We start from the raw sequence: 14,056 nt of genomic DNA on the forward strand, positions 1-14,056 counted from the left end.
CTGACATATATTAGTACATTTAATCATCCTGAGATTCCTATGTATATAATTATTTTTCTGATTTTACAGAGAAGGCAACAGATGTTTGGAGATATGAAAATTTTGCTTGTGGTTTATAAGTGGCAGAGTTGGAATTTAAAGCCAGTTGTGGTCATTGTATTCAAACGATCATCATACCAGAAAGGATGAAAGGGAAGGAAGGAAGAAGGGATATAGGAAATGAGGAAAGGAGAGAGGGAGGGAACAATTTAAAAACCATTCAGCCTGGGCGCAGTGGCTCACGCCTGTAATCCCAGCACTTGGGGAGGCCGAGGTGGGTGAATCACCTGAGGTTAGGAGTTCGAGGCCAGCCTGGCCAACAGGGTGAAACCCTGTCTCTAGTAAAAATACAAAAATTAGCTGGGCATGGTGGCACATGCCTGTAATCCCAGCTACTTGGGAGGCTGAGGCAGGAGAATCACTTGAACCCAGAAGGCAGAAGTTGCAGTGAGCCAAGATCATACCAGTGCACTCCAGCCTGGGTGACAGTGAGACTCCGTCTCTGAAAACAAAAAAACAAAAAACATTCGGCAACACTAAGGGATGGCAAAAATGAGCTACACAATTCATATCCACATTTTAAGGCCCAAGAATTTAGTGTTTGGGCTCACTGAGAGAAGATGGGGAGACACATATCAAGAGAAGATATGTGATGAGAGACGAAGGAGGCGGTGTAGGTAAAGATGGAAGTGTAGCCTTAATCCTGCAAGCTTCACTCAGAAGAACACCATAAGCTGCATAGCAATGGCAGCAGAAATTATTTTCCACAGGAGAACAGACATACAACTGACACCTCTCAGCACCCGGTGGCCAGGCAGAGCCTTCGATATGTCAGTCCAAGCCAAGGAGTCATCTCTGTCCAGCCAAATCTTTTCATCCTTCAAGATCTAAATGAAGTTTCTCTTCTCTGAAGAAGTCTTCTTTTAATTCAATATTTGCAGAAAAGCAACCTCCAAGAAATCTTTCATGAAAATGCCAAGCCCCCAATGCCCTCTCCTTTGTCTGAAGCCCTTGTAAATAAAAAAGTTATAAAATTGACAATAATTAATATTTACTAACTGTACATGAGATTCTAGGCATGTTTTCATTATTTAGGCCTCATATTTTAAATAATTGCAATGATCTTCGGAATAAGTTGCTTTTTATTCCCGTTTTACAGAGGCCATAATGGTTAAGTAATTTCCCAATGTCACTTCACACTCAAGTGGCAGAGCAAGGTGGCCAACCCAAAGCCCACGTTTCTTCTCCTGTAGAAGTCTTCCTCGTGGCTGACTGCTTGAAGATTTAGCCAGGTGTTAACGGATCAAGACTGGAAGGGACTGGTGAACCATTTGCAGTGGCTCCAAAGGAGCCCTTCAATGGAAAAGAAAGGAGAGAGAGAAACTCCATGTGTGGAAGCTTGATCTGCTTTGAAAAGAGCTCAGCTTAAAGGATGATATCATGGGGACTGTCAACAGGAATCAGAGATGCATATCCAAGGGCAGAATCTAATTTCAATTCCAGGACATTTCGTGAAACAGAATGCAAAGCAACAATTATCTGCTAAATGGAAAATTAAAGGCATAAATAAAGTCAAAGCTCAAACCAGTGAGGCAAAAATCACACGGGCTCCAATTTCCTTTTGCTGCTTGTAGCTGCCAGTTTGAAGGGAAGGACACATGGGGATAGTAAAAATATGAGAGCAATGGACCACATTTAATCGATAGTGAAGGCTCTGATCCCACAAATGCTCCCCTTCCCAGTATTAGCCCTTCCCCACCTACTGCCAAAACCCAGCAAGCTGGATGGAGCAAGACCTCTGAGAAAGAGGCCCCTGTTCTCTCCATAGGAACTTCACTTTCCTATAAATGAACTCCAGCACTGAGTAAGTTCTGGTAAAAAAGAGCTTTATTTCCCCAGACTCCTTGTTCCTCCACTTCTGCCAAAATACATTTCTTAAGTGTTCCAACCTGAAACACACACATGCACACACATACACACACATATGCTGCCAATTTCTTGGTATTTTGTCAATACTGACTTTGCCCCTTTTCTAAATCTTCATCTCCAATTAAGGCTTCCTGTTTGATAGATAAGTGGTGACACATGACACAGAATAAGCCCAGTGGAAGACTTTGTTTCCCATGGGTCCGTATGTAAGACACTGGGTCAAGTGTCGAATGCTTTGGGCCATGATTTACAACCAATGCTTGTGACTTCCACCCCCCCCCACCCTCTGTCTTCCCTGCTCTCCTTTAAATTCTTCCCCACAAGTGTGTTTCAAACCTTTTCCCTCCTATTGATCCCCACTGCCTCTTTTACTTAGACCACTGCAAAGTTCACCACTTCAATTCCACTCTCAAAACAGCTGCAACAATGACTTTTCTAATCCATAAATTTGATTATATTTTTCCTTTGTTCAGAAAACACAATGGGCTCCCATTGCCTACAAGATAAAGACCACCTTCTATGGCCATGCCTACCAGGACCTTCATCAATAATCCCCCTTAACCTCCTCCACCACTGATGTCATTCATTTATCTTTTCATTCATTCATTCAAAACCATGAAGCATCCACTATGTGCCAACCATCATTCTGGACACACAGCCAAACTAAACTTCTCTTTCCCAAACACTTCCTGCCCTCTTACAACACTGCCTTCTCACAACGTTCTCTTTGCCAGAAATGCTTCTATTCCTCTTCTATCAAACTCTCATTCATCTTTCCAGATTGAGCTTCCTTGGTGTGTCCTCTGTGAAGCTTTGCCTAAGACACACGCACACGTGCACACACATGTTCCAAGCAGGTTCTGTCTTCTGTATCCCCACCCACCATGGTTTTATGGAAGGACCATGACTTGTATCACTTTGAGAAATCACTGCCTGCTTGTCTGTTTCCTTTCTAAGGCAAAGATGGTATCAACCTCAAAGGCAGGAGAGCATTATATACTTTTCTGTATACTTAACTCACTGATTGGCACATAGGAAGTGCCTGTGAATGTTTGCTGATTGACACCTTCCTCCACCACCTGGCAAAATAGCCACTTTGCCATTCCAAGCTATTCTGAGGAGTGAGCAAGGTGAGTGGCTACCTACCCAATGACACCTTTCCCATCATGAAATTTTACTATCACCACTAACCTACACCCCAGTCTCTGCAATTGCGCCATTAGATATTTAGTTCTCTGTACACACCACCTTTTTTTTATCTTTCCACTCTTGTTTTCTGATCCAGGAAACACAGTCCTCAAGAAGACAGAATCTGAAGTCAGAGTGCTTCTATGAACCCACCAGCTTTGCCATTCTACCTGGGCAACCTGGTATCATTTCCATCCTTCACTCATGAAATAGGGATCCTCATAATACTCAGCCTCCCAAGGTGGTTGTGAGGATTCAGGAAGGTGGTACTTATGAAGTGCTTAAAATAGTAAGTGGCACACTGTAAGTGCCAACTATGCTAAAGTATTTGCTATTATTGTTGTTGTTGTTCTTATTTTCTACCCTGTCCTGCCTTCACCTTCCAAACCAAGTTTTTCGTAACCCTGAAACTCGTCTTTCCCTTTCAGGCTTTCCTGCTATTTCTTACCTTGAACGTCCTTCTCTTTCACCTGTTCATTCTTCATGATGGAGCTCGAGTCTCCTTCATAAAGGCACCAAAGACCACTCCTCACCGATTTGTCTCACCACTGGAGCCTGTGCATGCCCAGATCCCAGCATTTGCCACTTCTGGTTTACAGTCTGTTTCTCCTACTAAGTCCAGAGTGCTGTGACTTCAGGGATGGTGTCTATGCACCTAGCATAGCCTTTCTGAAGTCCTTCCCTGGGCTAGGCATTGCGGCAGCTTCTGAGGATACCACATAGCTCAAGCATAATCCCTGCCCTCAAGAAGCAGACAAGAAACTAACCTGAAAGTCTATGGTGATGATAAATGTGATATCATATGGTCCCTGCCCTCAAGAAGCAGACAAGAAACTAATCTCAAGGTCTATGGTGACGATAAATGTGGCATTGTTCTTGGCAACTACAAGGAAATCAGTGAAAAGGGGAGGACAGAGAGAAGAAAGCCCAGAAAAAGGAAAGAAAGCAAGAAAAAGAAGGAGGGACGAAAGAAAGAAAGAAGAAGTGAATTGAGGCCATGGAGTTACTTCAGTTGTCAAATGTTCCACTGGAATATATTTACAACTATGAAAAGGAATCACTTTCACTATTCCAGACACATTTTTGCTGATTCCTTTAGCACAGTGTTTCCCAAAGAGTGGCCACCATGCCCCAGGAGGCATTTGACCATAGTGTGCAGAAGGATATTTCAAATTGTAATAATTGCATACTTTAATGTGTGTTAGTACTAAGTTTCTAGCCTTTCAAACTTATTCTTTCATGGATATTATTGCTTTGTTTAGAGTGAGTGTAAACAAATTACAAGTGAGTAAAACTGGGGGGTTCTGATTTCATGTCTTGCCTAGAAAAGAGCTTCTGAGGAGAAAAAATTCTAGGTCTACCACCAAGGGAAGGGGACAGCTAAAAGCCAAGATTTCAGAAGCCAAGGGCAGGTCTTTGGCTCTCACCCTGCCTGACCAGCACCTTCAAAACATCTATGCACACTCAACAGTTAGAAAGGGGCTCCTCGTCTGTTTTTGGTCAGCAGACTTCAAAAGTCTCACACGCTCTCAATTCATAGATAGAGAGATGAAAGCCAGGAAAATTAAATGAGTTATCAATATTTCACTAGTTTAGACTAAATCTATCTGTAGAAAAGGTAGTCTGACCAACTGCACTTTTTAAATAAACTTTGTTACTCCCATCACAGAACGTGTTCCACAAAATCAGCTTATGCGAGTAATTCTTTTCCAGCCTTAATCTCAAACCCCCAAGGAATCTCATTTGGACTCAGCATTTGTGTATAAGCAACAGCAGAACAAATGGTGCAATAGCTCATTAATATCCTTCTTGGCAGGATATGCCGTTAAAACATATATATCAAGTTATAGTCATGATAGGATCACACCTCATTTTAAAGAGTACATGGGGCTGTGCTACCTGCAGGGTGTTAGCCCTGGGAAACAAGCAGCTTCCAAAAATAAAAATGTCTAACCTGCTCATTATCTTGCAAATAAATGACTTTGTGCATCTTCCTCTTTTTCTCATGCTTACTTTTCCCTTGTATTGTGCCAGGCTTCCTGTACCCTGTTATTGTAGGATATTGTCCTGACATGCTACAACACAACGTAGTATAGTGAATATTGACACAACCAGAGCACCATGGCAAAAACACACACACAAGAAGAGCAAACTGAAGACTTTCTCTATTGATTCAGGTAGCAGAACAGCCTGAGGCCAGGCAGTAACATATCTGATTAACCTTCAGTACACCAGAGATTCCTAACAATTCTCAGCTGAGCATTATTGCTGTAGCCAAAGCAGGAACTCCTCTGAACCAAAGAAGGTCTATTGACATCATGCTCAGGTAGTTGGTCAGGTAGATTGATTGCTCATCCACTCTTAACTCGGGTGGATTGTCCACATTTGGACGACCTCATCCCTGGTCACTGCCAAAGCCACTAGTTGAGTGAAGACAGGCAGTTGGTGTCATTCAAGACTAAATGATCACCAGACTAAATTAAATTATGTGTTTGTAGCATCCCTAAACCCCCTTCTCAGAACAGAAATTGTCTTGCATGTTAGACACAATTTTATTTGGAACTGGCAATGAATTTTTTTCCTGGCTCTCACCCTTCAACCGATTGGTTAACTCCTATTTCTTCTTCAGATTTCTGTTCAGAAAACACATCTTCAGGAAAATCACCCCTGACTCACCCAGGCTAAGTCACAAGCATGTTATAAGGTCTCATCACACCATATGCCTCTCTTTCAAAACCGGCACCTGCAGAAATGTAAGTGTACATTGATTTATGTAAGTATTTGAATTATGACTGTTTTTGTATATGTCCATGAGCTCCCTGAAGGCATGTACTTTGTCTGCTTCCTCCTGTTTCATAACTATCATGCCTAACACACAATAACCTCTCAATTAATAGCCAAGTTTATTAGTAAAAAAAATTGACTGAATGAAAAAGTGAATGAACGAAAAGGTTGCTACCAACATAGGCATTATAATGAGATGATATCAGTGATCTGAGCTCTGAACAAATTTATGCTTCTCTTCCTGGGTACATACCTGAATTATATTTCCCAATCTCCTTGGAGTTAAAATACAGTGATGTGACTTTTGAGACAGGTGACTTCCAGGTCTGGCCCTGGAATCTCCAACACCTGCTTCTTCAAGCCCCTTTGCCCTTTTGGCTAGCTGAGATTAAAATCACCATAGCAATCTTAGAAGCAGATGTTAAGGATGACTTAGTTCTGTCAGCCTAGGTCCCTCAATGAGCACATGGAGCAGAATCACCCAACAACATGTTCGGCCATCTTCAGAACCGTTAAATTGAACAAGAAAGAAATTTCTGATAAGTGTGAGCCTTTATGTATGTGGAATTTATTTGTTGTATCAGTTAGAGTTACTTGAAGTAATACAACTCTTCCCAGTGATCTTCAACTAGAAAAGAATTTGGAGGGCATGTTAGAATCTCATGGGGAAAGGGGCAGTTGGAAAAATCTTCCAAAGTATAATCACTGTCTTATGTACTTCATATATAGTTTGCAATAAAAGCAGAAATTTAAAGATATATTTGACTAGATGAAAGGATTTGTGGAGGTATGGAACACACACATTCACCCACATGTGTGGACACAGAAGGCAGATACAACAAAAATTACGGTTCATCACTAATAGTGGCAGAGGATGGGTTTTGAGCCACTTCCTTTCAAACCAACCACAACGTCATAAGTGATCACCATCGTTCTAGTTCCTGTGAAGAAGAGAGAGCTGTGGAAAAAATGCTTTATGCCCTCAAAAAAGACAGCACAAAATTTCAGTTTAAAAGGCTTGCCTCCTATGTGATTCACTAGCAATGAAACCTTGGAAAAATTATTTCACCCCTCTTTTCCTTCATTTGTTAAAAGAAAGTGTTTAAATTTGCAACTCAGCATTGTTTTAACGTTATATGATTCAACTTATATAAAAGGCCTTGTGGAGAAGAGATAAAAGTACATCAAAGATTATAGCCAAATGTTTCTTATGCTGGAACAGAGTTAGGTACAAAGGGTTATAGAAACATAGCCTGCCGGGTTGAATAGTAAAGAGGAGGGACAGAGAAGACTTATGGTAGGAAATAATCCCTAATTCCAGGGCCAAATTTGGGATTCAAATAATAGAGGCCCTAGCAATTCTGAGGTGATCAGGTGGACTTTCCTGGATGTTCTGGGTCTTGACCTGATTGCCAAAAAATGAATACAAATTCAGAGAAGAAAGCTAGTATGAGACTACCAAATGATCATCAGACATTTCTTGAACACCAATTAAATTGCTAGGTATGCTAAAGTTTGCAAAACTGGTATAGACACCAAGAGGGAGGTATCAACAGAGACTCCCCAGGAGCTAAGAGGAAACCACCTCGGACTGGAAGTCAAGAGCCAAAATTCTAGACTCTACTCTGTAATTAACTACCTATTTGAATTTGGAAAAATCACCATCAACTTTCCCAGCCTCGTTCTCCGCATCTGGGAAATGAAGGCGTCGTCCAAATGATTACAAGCTTCTTTTCCTGCTCTTATTGCATGATTCCACTTCCACAGCCCTCCAGCATTTTTTAGCAGCTGCATCGCTCCATAGAGCCTGCAGGGGGCACTAGACTGGGAATTAGAAAACCTGATTTCCCTTCCAGCTCCACCTCTGACCAATTGCGTGACCCTGGTCAAATTGCTTAACCTCTCCGTATCTCAGCTCCCTATCCATAAAACAGAGGGACGAATAAACTCTCCTCCTACCACTAAGAGGTGTAACCAGAGTTAATACCCTCATCGTCCTTTGAGCTCAGCAGATGAAAGGCACTGAGAAAAGTACGAAGAATTTTTATGTGCTATTGACTTTATTTTATTTTATGTGGGGGAGGGAGTCGGCCCCAGCTGGAAAGCTGCTTTCTCTGAATCAAAGGGCAGGAACCCAGCAAGTTTCTCAGGATTGGGGCCTTAGACTTGGCTGTGTATACAGACAGTGCCAGCCAACCCCACAGTTCAGTTTCCTTTAACCTGGCCCTCCAGGCAATAACTGCAACTCTGCAATTTAACAATGTGTTCTTTGTCCCACAACTGTTCTCGTTTCTCAACTGCCCAGGTAATATGTTTGGGCCTGTAGGAAGAGTCAAATAGTTAATAAGGGGAGGGTTTGGCATGCCCTACGAAAGTTCTACCAGCAAGTCCCAACAAGAAGGTATTCTGTGTCTCCTGATTCCTGACCTACCCCCAAAATGTACGAATGTACAAGGAATGAGCCCCCTTTCCCAGCAGGCTGTAATACCAGTTTGGCCTATAGCAATGCATTGGTGAGCTGTGTTTTGTTTATGGTTTTATGCCATCTATTTTCCCATGGATATTATGTTTTCTAAAGAGCCCTTAAGTTTACGTCAGCTTTTAAAGCTACCAGCAGCACCATTTCAGTTCATATTAAGCCCTTAATATGGTATGAATAGGAGAGCTATTAGACTAAAGAGCCATAATCACCCCTGAGGAAAACATCCATCACCAACCTTTATGTGGTCCCTGAACTTCTAAAAGGTGTCATCTCTCTGGGGTGTATCTGGTGAGAGCTTTCTCTAGGAGATGCCAAAAAGCCAATGCATTAGATGAAGCTTGGAAGGGCATTTTCTAACCATTACAAATTGCCTAGTCTAGCATCTCAATTTCATCTACGTGATGAGCCTTAATTAAATTTGTTGGGGTTTGATCCTTTATCCCCAGATGTGGCGCTGACGGAGATTGCTGACATAAATAATGTGTGCTCCAAGTGCTTGCCAGGCTCCTGGCTCAGCTGGGACAGCTGTAGCTTTTTGAATGTCATTCCCAAGATATCCTGCAGGTGTTCAGCCTCCCCTGTTCTACTCTGGGAAGAGAGCCGTGGGCAAGATCAGCCCAGATGACACTAGTGCATCTTGACAGAGCATTCCCACTGGACAGGTGCGCTACCTGCAGACACCTCCAACAGTGAATGCACCCCCTGGCTGCAAGTATGGTCTCGCCAAACGGAAGGCATTTCTTGTATGAGTCTCGAATCTGATGTTCTTTAATAAGACTTCCTCTAAAACTGTATACACACACGCACCTGAAACGTTATCAGACTTTTACTTATTTGACAGTAATATTCCAGGAAATGGTCCAAGTAGCAAAATCTTCTCTCAGTGGCTTTCTCGTTCCTCATTTCTGACTTGCTCTCCTGCTGTCTACTGGAGCCAACAAGAGAGGCATTCTCACTGTGGAAGTTGTTAGTTCATTACAGCCCAGGTTGATCTCATCTCGCTCTGGGTGGGGGTTTTATTCTGAAGATTGGCTGGTAAAAGCCTCCACAAAGTCTTAGCCAGAACATTCACAGCCCTGTGTTGACTTCCGCCTCAACCCTGGCTTGAACTTAGCTGACAGCCCTATAGATTTGCTCAAAGGAGCTTTTCTTGCTGCAGGCAACAGAAAAGAGTGGAAAGAACACAGGCATTGGAACCCAGGAGACCCAGGCTCACCTCTGGCTCTAGGACTTGCTCACCATGTGATCTCAGATACATGACATCATCGCTGAGTCTCAGTTCCCTTATCTATGAACCAGGGATACTCATACCTTCTTCACAGGACAGGAGAGGCACATACAAGTTCATATCTGTCTGTCTCTCTATTTCAAATGATTCTATGACATCAGGAACAGTTTGGCTTCCCTGGCCTGGTCTTTCAAAGGATACACAAGGCCATTTACAACTGGCCTGAGGAACAGAAGAAAAACTTTGGCAAAGCTGTTGCAGAAAAAACAAGGATGAGACATAAAAGCAATTTTTATTCTTTTTCTGGTGGAAATCCAATCAAGGAGAAGAGTGCTCCTTTGATTCTATATGCTTCTATTATGCCCAAAGCTGAGAAACTAGTGTTTGCCCAACACATTAGAGTCCACATGACGAGCCCGTATCTATGATGGTGTTTGATACCGAGGCTTGATTAGTAAGACTAAAAAAATTGCCACCACTGCACAAGTGAGGACAGTAAACCTCAAAGGAGTCAAATAACAGCCTAAAGTTTATGTACATTTAAATGGTGGATCAAAGAAACAAGGCTAGTCTCTGAATCCAAATCTGGGGTGCCTTCTCCTCTTTTATTGCCTCTCTTGCTCCCATTGGCCTGTGGGCATTCATTATATACTTCAGTTTGTTAAATGTTAGGAGGAAAATCTAAAAAGTAAATTGCTAACACAAAACAAATGAAAATTCCAAATTGATGATAGCCTGTTTTCTAGCACAAAAATGACATTATGTCATATAAAAAGCTGACACCACCTGTATTGCTAGTTGCCTCTATCACACCTTCTTTCTGACCCTCTCTTTAGACATAAAGAAGGGCTGGTCATTTTTAAATGATCCCATGATCCCTGGACTCTTTGACTTCTCAAGGCTTAGACTCGTGCTTCCTGGAATGTCCTTCATTCCTCTCGGGCTGGTACATTCCAAGTCTCCCTTCAGCACACAGCCTACATGTGAAGAACACGATCGCTGCCCTCCAGCAAGGCCGGGTAAAAAGAACCACTGCCTTAGAACCCTGCAGATGCAACTTTAGTAAGAGCCCTTAATCCTAGGTTTGGGACCCTGGGAAGATTGCTTTACTTTTCTGAGAATCAAGGGAAAATTATACTGTCCCTCCAGCAGTGATGGAAGATTAAACAAGAACATGTATAACAACAGCACAGCATTGCTACTCAGTACCACTCAAGAATTGCTACTCTACTTCCCCTCCTTCCTGCTTCCTGTGTTCTCCAGAAAATCCTATATGCCCACCAATTATAGTGCTAATCACACCGTATTGCAATCATTTGTGTCCTTTTCACTAGACTGCTAGTAAGTTCCTCAGTGACATGAAAACAGACATTTTTATCTTCATGCCCCAGAACTCAGCTGGACATTCATTAGGCATTCAATACATGGTGAATGAAGAAGCCATATAAGAGCAGGAAGTTATTCAGAAAATGTTTCCCTTTCTTTGACTAGGAAAAAAGTATGTTATCTCTGATTTCTATAAACCAGCTTTGTCTGAACCTTTTGAACTTCAGGTGGCTTCAAATGTTGGTTCTAACTGGATGGCTCAAGCCAGCACGGATATCTCCATCAGGAATTTCCCATCCACATTCCACAAGCATCTGTGCCTGTGCACAAAGTTGGAGGGTAAATATCTGAGTAGAGTTCCTCCTTCCTGGATCTGCCAGCCCAGCATGCATGCAGTTCAACAGTTCTTAAGCTGGGCCAAGAATCCACACATTATAAAACTGACATGAAAATAGGCACTAGCCAGATGGAATGGAAATCAAGCAGCAGATCTAAGGCAAGCAGGGAATGGAACCAAAGAACAGTTCTCTGCCTCTCACCCCTTTGTGTCCATCTTGTGAAAATCTAAGTTCATTTGAGATCATTAGCGGTTGGGTGACCACAAAGCCATGAATTATTTACCCTCTCTTTACATCAGTTTCCTCATCGATGAAATGCAGGAATAATATTTTCCATAAAATAGGGATATTATGTGGCAATATCCTCACTCCATGAAATATTTATTTGGATTAGGCTTTCCCTGTGCAGATCCAGCCTTGAGTGACATCCACCCTAATTGCAAAATAACTCTGAGAACATTTCATGAGTACCATTAGGCATCATTGCCTCCTGCATAACCCCATGAATAGGACCATTGCATCATGTCACTATTTCTTACCCCACTATGCTGGGGATGTTGTCTTCTATCCTAAAATAAGATGTTGCGGGATAAAGATGCACCCTCTATTTAATGACTGAAAAATGCTGGGATTCTTTCTAGGACAGCAGCATTCCAGGGACAGGGGCCTCGAGGATTATAGGGACTTATTATAAACTCTAGAATGCCAATTTCAGAAAAGGTGTGTGGCATAAGTGTTTCTATGGTTTAGAAGAATACTTGATGACATTATGGAAGATGAATTAGAGGAGGGAGACAGTGGTTGCTGAGAGATTAATTAAAAAGTTTTTCTATAGATCAGAATGAGAGACGATAGGATCCTGACCTAGGCCACTAGCAAAAGGAGGAAAAAGGAGAGTAAAATATGTACACTTTGAATGCAAAAGCTGCATGGTTTGGGGACCAAATTTACAAATGGGAATAGAGTAGAAAGGGAAAAGAAGCAAAATAGCTTATCTTAACACAATTAAGTATATTCCAAGCCTCCTTTCCCTAAGAAGCCAGGATAAACTCATCTATTTGTGACAAATGTTTTGTCAAAATAATATTTGTTCAATAAGATTTCCTTCTTAAGATATTTTATCATTTAAATCACCCCCAGAAGAACAGAACTAAATAGTAAAAGTGATTTGGTCATTAAACAAGAGGGTTAGACTGATCATACCAGCTCTTGAAAGCCATTTCTGTAGTTAATCACATAAGAACGTTGACTCCTTAGAATGGTTGAAATGGTAGCATTCCACTCAGAAAAGCCTAATCTAATCCTGGAGCACCAAGGTTACAATCCTGAGGCCAAGGTTTTAAATTCCAACTCACCCGGGACGAGTACTTTGTACAGACTTCATCCCTAACCTAGGTGGGCCATCTCCAAACAGAAGCTTGGGACAGTTCCATGGTCAGCTTTTATTTTGCATTTTAGTAAAATAGAAACAGTTGTCTTATGTGTGTAGCATTCAAACATCTAGAAAAAAAGAAAACAAAAACTGGGTTCAAAAGCGTTGGAGTTGGTGTATAGAAAAAAAAAAAGCATAAATCTCAGGATTCCTCATAAATTCCATAGGATTCTCCTAGGTAATAAGAAAGAAAAATGAAGGAGAGGGAGATTACCACTGGATATGTTTGGACACAGGGCTTTGGAAAGCTGGACAGATTGCTGTGTCAGTCGGGCTCTTAGCAGGCAATAGGAGCACACCCAAATTAGGGCACTTTGAGGGGAACCACTGCACTCTAGCCTGGGCAACAGAGTGAGATGAAAGAAGCAACAGAAGGGAAGGGAAGGGAAGGGAAGGAGAGGAGAGGGGAGGGGAGGGGAGGGGAAGGGAGGGGAAGGGGAAAGGAGGAAGGGGAAGGAAGGGAAAGGAAGGGAAGGGAAGGGAAAGGAAGGGGGAAAGGGTGAAGGGGAAGGAAGGGGACGGGGAAGGGGAAGAGGAAGGGGAAGGGAAGGAAAGGGAAAAGAAAAGGCACTATTTACCAGGAGTGAACAGGACCCCAGGAAACCTTAAGAATATTGCAGTACCCCAGGGTTCATTATAGATTTATACATCAAGGCTAGAAGGGGAAAGTGGATAGAGTATTTACTGAAACCTGGAGTCAAAGAGGGCCCAGTGGAGAAAGGAGCCGAGAGCTTTGGTCGAGGTTACCCTGCAGGGAGGGAGCATGTGAGTCATCTTTCCAACTCCACTCACCTACTCCCTTCAGTCTTCTGTTAGTGCTCACCCTTGTCTGAACCCAAGTAGACACCAGAGACATGGGAACCTGTTGATTTGGTCGATACAGGTCAGTCTCCTGGGGAATAGAGCAAGGTAGAGGAGAGTGGAAATGGCATCAGAGAACCGAATGGAAGATACACAGCTCAAATGCTTTCCTGAGAGCCCTTACATTCTATAACATCCTATTTAATGTGCACTGGGTTGTGCCAAGAGCTGCACCTATTCAGCAGCAGTTCTCAGGCTGATGTGATGGTAGACATATGCAGTGAGAATCTCAAAGAATGTGTTTGGGTTAATTCAACTGTAATAGCAGATTTCAGAATTTGTTTATAATCCTAATGAATGACAAAGATCCTCTATGATTTAAGGGGAATTTTGCTTTAACATCCACTACTCTACAACACATCTGTGGATGGGGGCTGGCCAGGTAGTATTATACTCATTTTCCAGGTGAGGAAACAGCAATCTCTTTGCCCATCTTAGTTCACAAAGCT

At 42.3% G+C, this 14,056-nt stretch overlaps 1 long non-coding RNA gene across 3 annotated transcripts in view; it reads left to right on the forward strand.

Annotated features, from left to right (window-relative positions):
- LOC134737143 (uncharacterized) overlaps window positions 1-14,056 on the forward strand; it is a 517,224-nt gene that overhangs the window by 499,337 nt on the left and 3,831 nt on the right. For 2 of the 3 annotated variants that reach the window (XR_010121775.1, XR_010121776.1), the window contains exon 4: window positions 5,786-12,896. This is a non-coding gene — a long non-coding RNA (uncharacterized lncRNA). Of the gene's footprint in view, window positions 1-5,785; window positions 12,897-14,056 lie in introns of those variants that run through there. The other variant, XR_010121777.1, reaches the window with a different exon arrangement.

This window comes from Symphalangus syndactylus, chromosome 7 (assembly GCF_028878055.3).
Source record: "Symphalangus syndactylus isolate Jambi chromosome 7, NHGRI_mSymSyn1-v2.1_pri, whole genome shotgun sequence".
Taxonomy (NCBI): domain Eukaryota; kingdom Metazoa; phylum Chordata; class Mammalia; order Primates; family Hylobatidae; genus Symphalangus; species Symphalangus syndactylus.